At 44.5% G+C, this 9,187-nt stretch overlaps 1 pseudogene; it reads left to right on the top strand.

The window, feature by feature from the left end:
* The first annotated feature begins 4,755 nt into the window (after positions 1 to 4,755).
* Positions 4,756 to 5,603, top strand: LOC123462962 (annotated as a pseudogene).
* Positions 5,604 to 9,187: the final 3,584 nt, after the last annotated feature.

The raw sequence follows: 9,187 nt of genomic DNA, 5'->3' as shown, positions 1-9,187 counted from the left end.
TATAGGCCATTGCCGAGGCCCTTGGTTTCCCACCAGGAATAGATGGTAAGACCCTAATGCTGAAGACTCCACATACTTGGGCTGCAAGGCCACTGAGAAGTCCTGCTGGAACTGAGCTGATAACCTCCTCCATGTAGAGCAGCTGACACAAAGCTGGAAGAAGCCATTCTACATGTAATTCAATAGGAGAAAGAGATATCACCAGTGAAGACACTCAATAGTGGACACTGCAAGCCTCATAAATGAGCCATTGGGTGCAATAGTGGCATGTCTGTCATGGTGGAAATCAAATGCCCTCCAATTAGACTGGAGGCCCTCTCCATGGGGGGGGGGGGAATACATCCCTGATACTGAAAATTAAAACAGGTATAGTCATGAGCCCAAGGTTGTAACATCTGCTGATGTCTGGAAAAATGTGTATACAATGCTTGTCAAACTGTCCAGTAAGCACTTCTCTTAATATTTATACCCTTATATTAATGCTGCTTTCACTTTGGGTAGAGAATCTTCTCTTTTCAGATGGCAGTGACCTTGGGATGACTAAAAAGGTATCATTGTGCTGGAAAGAAGTGACTAGAGTACCGAGTAACATCTCCATCACACCTTCCAAGGCTCAAGGTCTAATGCGGAAGAGGAGGTGGCAAGAATGTCAGAGCCAAAGGAAGGGTAGGACTCCTTACAACGTGCTCCCTGCAGACATAAATTGTGTGGATATCTATGGCCTCATAGTGCCTGACATTACCTACACAAGACCATCATAATAGGAGGAAAAGATCATGACATCAAAATAAAAGAGAGACTGATTGAGATGAGGAGAGGATATGATGGAGAATGGAATTTCTCAACGGGGAAAGTTGGGAGGGGTGGCAGGGTATTACCATGGGATATTTTTTATAATCATGGAAAATATTAATAAAAATTGAGAAAAACAAAAGGAATCTGCTCTGTCCAAGACTGAGAGGAACACTAGTCTATGGGTACAAATACCTATAAGGCAATTTGGCAACATGGCCATTTAGTAAAACAACAATGATAGATTTCTGTATACAACCTGTGATGTTCTGAGCCAAAGACTTTTGACAAAAGTTACAATATCAGCCATGAATTTCTCCATGTGGAATAGGCCTCAAACCCAGTAAGAAAGCAGTTGGTTAGGCTCACTTGTGTTCTTGATGGTGGCCATTCTGACTGAATGAGATGGAATCTCAAAGTAGTTTTAAATTTACATTTTCCTGATGGCTAAGGGTGTGGAACACTTATTAAAATATTTACTTGCCATTATATGTCTTTTTTGATTGTTTGTTTGTTTTCCAGAGGGTCTCACTAGCCCAGCTTGATCTGAAATTTTGCTATGTAGTCTCAGAGTGGCCTCAAACTCACGGCAATCCTCCTACCTCTGCCTCCCAAGTGATGGGATTAAAGGCATGCAACACCATGCGCAGTTTATATGTCTTCTTTTTTCTAATTTGAGAGAGAGGAAGAGGAAGATATAGAGAGAGAATGGGTGCACCAGGGCCTCCAGCCACTGCAAACAAACTCCAGACACATGCACAACATTGTGTATCCAGCTTTATGTGTGTACTGGTGAATCACACCTAGGTCTTTTGGCTGCCACTGAGCACCTTAACCACTAAGCCATCTCTCCAGCCCATATTTCTTCTTTTGAGAACTCTGTCCAGCAGCATGGCACAATAGAGAGAATATGGGCATTGATTCAAACTGCCAAAATTAATACCATGGTTCAATCCACTGTATCAGTCAGTGATACTTAAACCCCTAAACCTCAGCTTATTGTTTAAAAAACTTAAAATACTGATTTTTCTATTGACTCTTAATGATAGAACAAATTAAAGAATTAGTACACATGTGGTATTCCATGTGTGAGTATTCCATAAGTAGAGATATGATTCCTTTCTTTCATTTGCCCTTATTAATACTCAACACATGGGAAAATGAATGAATGAAAGTAAGAAAGCAAAGATCATCAAAAGAATATATGAAAAATGAAAGAGAGGGCTCAGTGGATGAAATGCTTGTTACATAATCATGAAAGCCTGAGCTCAGACACCCAGCTCCCACTCATATATGGCCTTTATTATTTTAAGGTAAGTCCCACCTATTTCTACTTTCCCCAGGACTTTAACCAAGGCATGCTGAACTTTGTCAAATGTCTCTTCTGATCAATTGAAATGATCAAATCATTTTTCTAGACCAACAATGCCCTTTACAAAGTGGCAGGGGGTATCCATGTGACAAACTAAACTCTGTTAATATTTCTAATATGGCCAGGACCAGCCAACAGCTGTGGTAGCATGCACCCTCTTTGCCCCCAGAACCCACCAATGACATCCTGCATCACGGGCACAGGCCTATCTTTTAATTTCCGATTGAACCTTTTTCAAAGGTGCAGTTTCACATGGAAGCTTGGATGACCCCAAATAGCATCAGGATTTGCATTGACCATGGGAGAAATTTCACCTCCACAAGAATCATTTCCAAAGAAATAAAAAAAGTGAGACAGTTATCCTTAAAAATATAAAGCAAAACAAAAATTCCCAACTGACTGCCATTTGGAAACTGCATGGCCTCCCCAAGAACCACTGGACCTTACAGCCTGCAGAAACCAGGTCCTTCACTTGTGACAAAGATCACATCTCTATGCAAAATCACTATGTAGGGGTCCAGGGTCCAGGGTGCAGGTGTGGTGAAGTCTCATGGAAACAAATCAGCTCTGAACTCTGGCTCATTAGCAAGGCTAATGAGCAGGTAACTCAATATCCATTATTTGTTATCCTTGTTGCCCAAAGCAGTTAAGTCAACCTCTAAGAGACATGGCCAAATTTAAAACTACCTTGGCCAGCTCTAAAAATTAGCTGCTATTCAGCTGAGTTCTTTCTCGGTGATTTTTAAAAGGCTCCTTGTACTGTGCGGCTTTCCGCTGGGTCTTGACCCACTGCAACCCCTCAAAGTAAAGAACAGAAGATACTTATTTGTCTGCCCACCACGAGTGGCCCCCAAGGTGAAACTGCAGTAGCAGGCACCAGGTGGCCATTTAACACACAGGCTACATTCTCTGTCAAGTCATGAATCGCACTAGCTCAGCGCACCAACGTGGGGCTTCCTGAGGCTGCTGGAGGCTGGGACAATTAAGGAGAGACTGAAAGAGATAAACAGTATTTCCACAATGTTTGCACACGAGTGCAAGTCCTGGATGCCCAGGAATTAGCCACGCCAAAGGTTAAGGAACCCAGGCTCAAGGGTCCTGTAAGCACTCTGTAACGGACTTTCCCAGAGCCACTATAAGGCACTTGCGTTCTTTGCAGCACAGGTGGAGGAGGGAGAGCAGGCTGGATACAAGGGCAGAATCCTGTCTTTCCTCCAGGCTGTGGTCATTTTGATGCCAGATCCCATACCATAGGGACTCTCCAGACTGTCACCACATATGGAGGAAGTCTGAATGGATCCGGACTTATTTAGGTCCAACTCGTTTCTGTTGACGGTGAGCACAGTGCATTAATCCCTCCACGTGTCCTTGGATCACCATGCTCCTTGGTCACCTCCCACTCCAGGACACTCAGCCGGCTGGTGGGACAGGAGCCTGAGACACTCCCTCCCCATCTCTGACGCTCTGAGTCAGTCCTTGCCTCCCCCATTCTGTGGCCCAATCACAATTTCCCTGAATCCCGGGGACGTCACAACCCAGCCTCCTCCCGATTGGCCAGTGTGCTGATTCATTTGTGTCTGAGCTGGAGCCTGCAGCCATGGAGACGGGGACATTTACAGGACATTAGCAGAGGCCACGGGATCACACTCACCACTGCTGCCCAGCCGCCTGCCCCAGGCCTCCCTCACCTTCCAGCAGGATCCGTGACCCTGTCTCTGTGATGGAGACAACCTCAGCTTCTGCAACCTCCATGGTTCTGACTCTCACCTTTCCCCGGCAGTGTGACAGCGCTCATGGACGAGGACAAGGTGCTTGCGGGAGTTCCCAGAGGCAGGAAAATGAGCTCAGATAGGCGCCTCTCCGAATGAGTGCCCACTACTGCACAGGATCAAATGCTGGAAGACAGAGCTCTGTCAGGACCAGTAGGCTCTGCAGATGCCAGGACGCCTGTCCATTTAGATGTCGTTCCCATCGGTACTGAGATCTGTACTGATTGTGTTTTCTGAATCTCACAATCTTTCTTTCATCTACACCTCCACTCCCCTCCCTCTGCCATGGCACTTGTATTAATTCAGCCCATTGGAGTGCTCTTGTTCTCACTCTATTCTACTCTATAGTGTGTGTGTGTGTGTGTGTGTGTGTGTGTGTGTGTCTTTCCCTGTTTGCAACTGAAACTACACTGATTCACATTCTACCTTTCTCTTCCTCAATCCCTGTCCTCTGCTGCCGTGTTCCTCATGCTCCCCTCTTCCTGCTGAGAAAGTCCTTCTCCTTCTCTGTCTTCCACTGTCCAAATAATTGTCTATTTAAAAATAAGATTCTAGGTGTCGGGGGCCATGGGGCCCTGGGAAGGCAGCCTGGGCTGTGGCCGCCGCCGTCCTGGCGGGACTTGATCCCGGTGCCCTCTTAAGTGGCGGCTGGCGGCCGCTGGGGCCTGGGCAGAGGGCGCGCGCGGCGACTCAGGCGCAGAGCCTCAGCTACCCCGGTGCAACTTCTAGCGCCAGAGACTGGTTCTCTCCACCCTGAGCAGACGCCCGGTCAAGATCCGGAAGATCCGGACCAGAGGGGACAACCCGGGCCTTCGAGACTTTGAAGCTAGCATTGGGTATTACCTGGAGGCCCTTCTTTGCCTGGCACCATTCATGAAGCACCCTTTAAAAATGGTCCTGCGAGGAGTGACCAATGACCAAGTTGATCCCTCGGTTGATATTCTTAAGGCAACTGCACTCCCTCTATTGAAACAGTTTGGGATTGATGGAGAATCATTTGAGCTAAAGATTTGACGATGGGGAATGCCTCCAGGAGGAGGAGGTGAAGTGCTTTTCTCGTGTCCTGTGAGGAAGGTGCTGAAGCCTGTCCAGCTCACTGACCCAGGGAACATCAAGCGCATCAGAGGAATGGCATACTCTGTTCGTTATCGCCTCAGATGGCAAATCAGATCGTGGATTCTGCAAGAAGCATCCTCAACAAGTTCATTCCGGATATCTATATGTACACAGACCACATGAAAGGCATCAGCTCTGGAAAGTCTTCTGGCTTTGGGCTGTCACTCGTTGCTGAGACCACCAATGGCACCTTCCTTAGTGCTGAACTGGCCTCCAACCCACAGGGCCAGGGAGCAGCAGTGCTTCCGGAGGACCTCGGCAGGAATGGTGCCCAGCTGCTGCTTGAAGAAATCTACAGGGGTGGATGTGTGGACTCGACCAATCAAAGTCTAGCTCTGCTGCTCATGACCCTTGGACAGCAGGATGTTTCCAAAGTCCTCTTAGGACCACTCTGTCCCTACACAATAGAATTTCGGTGGCATTTGAAGAGCTTTTTCCAGATTATGTTTAAAATCGAAAGCCAGCCGTGTGGTGAAGAACTCAAGGGTGGGGACAAAGTACTGATGACCTGTGTGGGCGTAGGCTTCTCTAATCTCAGCAAGACCCTCAGGTGATGCTGTCACAAGAGAAGGCTTCATTGCCCACATATGAAGCAGAAGTTCTCAAAAACACCAGAGGGACCAAGTCCAGTCGGGCTCATCTGCAACAGGAGAGCCGCTTAATGTTTGATAGGAAAAGTGTCTGCATCGTGGTCTCCTGTGTTTCTCCAGTAGTGTTGACAATTCTCAGAGACCAGTCACTGTGAGCTCCCCTCGCTCACTGGGAGACAAGCCACTTTATCTCTCCTGAATATGTTACTGTCTTCATCTGCTTAACCGTATTTGTGAAGGACAAAGGGCACAGTTGTGGGATTTGTTTACATATTTTCTGTATTGCAAGTATGTTATAAATTTTTTTATTCTTAAAAAAAAATAAGATTCTAAGGTGGGAGAGATGGTTTAATGATTAAAGGCGTTTGCTTGCAAAGCCTGAGTTTTTGATCTTCCCATCTTTTCAGTGGCTTTTAAGTGTACAACTTAACCCATTTATATTCAAAGCAATTATTAATAACAAAATCTACTCACTGTCATTTGTAACTTCTTTTCTAGACCTTTCTTCTCTCTCCTTCTATCCCTCCTTTTTTCTTTGCTTCTTGCTTTTTCTTTACCGTCTCCCAATCTTCCTTTCTGATTTACTCTTAGTGTGTTTTAACTCTTTGCTTCTGGTTTTTGGATTATCTATTGTAGAGTTGTGCTTTGTGGTTACTGCATGGCTTGTAAAAATATTTTTTGATTTTATGAGCTATTTTGAAATCACAGCAAATTAAAATGATCCTAGAGATAGGGGGCTATAGGGAGGGAAAATATACCATGAACAAACTATACTTTCACTTATTCCTGCTCACATTTAAATTTTTTGTTATACCATTTTACATCTTTCTATTGCCCATATGTTCTTAATGTACTAATGTAGTACTTATTATCTTGGTTTTGTTTCTTCATCTTCATGCTAAAGGTATGCAAGGTTGACACATCATGTTTATATTATGGCATTCTGAATTTGTATAATAAATTTTACCAGTGAGTGATTAAAGCATCACATGTGTTTATTCTTCCACTTCCTTTTATTTTATCTCTTTTAGTTTGAAAACTCCAACTGGCATTTCTTGTAGGATAAGAATGTCTAAATATTCTTTCAGCTTTTATCTGGGAATCTATTTATCCATTTCTATATGAAATGTATAATGGACTACCTAGCCATCCTTGTTAGGATTATTTTGATTACAGTTTAAATTCATACTACTTTTCTTTTATTCAAGAATTTTGGAATATGGTCATAATTTCCTTTTTATAGTAGCATCTCATATTTTATACTTGCATAATATATAGCCTTGATAAAATGAAATTGAAAGCTTCCCTTCTATTCTTTTTTCTTAGTTTTTAAGAAAAGTTTGAAAAGAATTGGTATTACTTCATTATGATATGTTTGGTAAAATTCACCCGTAAGGCCTTCTCATCCTGGGGCTTTGTTTGGTGTTAGATTTTGTTTACTGAGAACTTTAATGTATGCACATATTGAAAATTTGTCACATTCCCATTGGGTTATACTTTTATGTTCCCTCTGCCCTACCCTATTCCATTAAGAGCCCTCCTCATTTGGGTTATCAGCAATCACTGCTGGGTCATGAATGTACCAACCAGTTTAGGGGGATCAGGGGAACAATGTCTCAACGCCTTCCCACCCTGTGGCTATTACATTCTTTCTGCCCCCTTTCCTACAGTGTTCCCTGAGCCTTGGAGGACATGTCAGTGTTTAGCTTTTGCCAGCCTCGGATTTTCTGCTTTGATGATCCCTGAGTCTCCTCTGTGTCTACTGCCATATCCCTGGAGAAAGTTCCCAAGTTAGCAGTGAAAGAAGGAACTATCTTTAATCTGATTCTTCCTCTGTAATGTTTTCTGTGTCCTGGAAGATGTGATGGAAATATTTTATGTGAGGCAGTTGACTATCTTTTCTTGTCTTTCTGAAGGATCTTTGGTCTCCCTGATATTTGCTGTCATCTCGAACATGCAAATTCTCTACCCAAGAGTGAGAGCAGCATGGATCAAAGGAGATAAACATAGACAGTTGGAAGTCTTTTTGGCTGGCATTAACTTCTCCTTTTAGCCCACCCCCCCCCCAAAAGATATATATATAGCAGGGTACGCTTCCCTCCGTCTAGGGTCTATGACCTTCTAAGCAACGAGCTTCTGACTTGGTTCTCTGTTGGATCCTGAAAGGCCCAGGAGTGAGGGTTAGTGGAACTTCCTGAGCCTAGCTAAAGTTTGGCAACCTGTCTCTGGCCAGGTAGGACTCAGCAAGACACCTAATGGCTTCTTTTTTTAAAAAAAATATATATATTTTTTCTGTTCATTTTATTTATTTATTTGAGAGTGACAGAGAGAGAGAGGGAAGAGAGACAGATAGAGAGAGAATGGGTGCGCCAGGGCTTCAAGCCGCTGCAAACGAACTCCAGATGCATGCGCCCCCTTGTATATCTGGCTAACGTGGGTCCTGGGGAATCGAGCCTTGAACCGGGGTCCTTAGGCTTCACAGGCAAGCACTTAACCGCTAAGCCATCTCTCCAGCCCCCTAATGGCTTCTTGCCTGACACCTCCGTGTGGCAATTGTAATTACCATTTCAATAGTTACAGTTTACTATTGGCCCTTACCTCTCTCTCTTCCCCCCATCCCCGCCTTCGTCCCCAACACTATATAGGCAACTGCTCATAGCAATAAAGCGAGTTTTTTCTGTGAGTTCCTGCTTCAAAAAGACTCCCGACTCAGTGTGGTTTTTCTCTGGTGGCCAGGAGAGGTTTCTGAGTTGTCTTTCCTCCCTAACCCCTTGGGAGGAACCAGCAGGCTTGGTCCTTCCACAGCACTACCTGCCCAGGGAGGAGCCTGGAAGTTCTCAATATCAGACATGAATTTCCTCCCACAGAATAGGCATCACATCCAATCAGAGAGCAGTTGATTACCTCATAACCTAAGTGTCACTTTGCTTGGGTGAGAACATCATGCCTGGCTGGTGGCTTTGTAGCATGAAGGATCCACTGCTTGTTCATGCTGTTGACTTTTATGTCCCAGCAGCTTACACAGAGCTTTCCAGCACTGTGAGATCTATCAACAGGAGCTTATTTCCATCTCAGTTCCAGCATTATTTTTTAATATTATTTTTATTTATTTATTTGAGAGAAAGAAGCAGGTAGAGAGAGAATGGGCATGTCAGGGCATCTAGCCACTCCAAACGAACTCCAGATGCATGCACCACCACCTTGTGCATCTGTCTTATATGGATACTGGGGAATTGAACCTGGATCCTTAGGCTTCATGGACAAGCAAACAACAGCTAAACCATCTCTCCAGCTCTCCAGAATGGCTTTTTGTAATGTCCTGTGCCCATAGCTTATGCTATCTTCAATAATAAGGTCTCACTGTTTGGTTATGTTGGGTAACTAACTGCATTAATCATGAGCTCCATTGTTTTGGGAGCCTCCCAGGTCTGACACCGGGATTTACCAGCAACAGACTATGGGTTTAGGGTAAAGTTTCTCCACTCCTGCTAGATGGTTCTGGCCAAACTATCAGTCTCCTTCTCTCTAGCTCTGTCTTTGTAAGAGAA

Source organism: Jaculus jaculus, chromosome 8, assembly GCF_020740685.1.
Source record: "Jaculus jaculus isolate mJacJac1 chromosome 8, mJacJac1.mat.Y.cur, whole genome shotgun sequence".
Classification (NCBI taxonomy): Eukaryota; Metazoa; Chordata; class Mammalia; order Rodentia; family Dipodidae; genus Jaculus; species Jaculus jaculus.
Note: the sequence above shows the minus strand (reverse complement) of the source record. Positions and strands in the feature narration are given on the sequence as shown.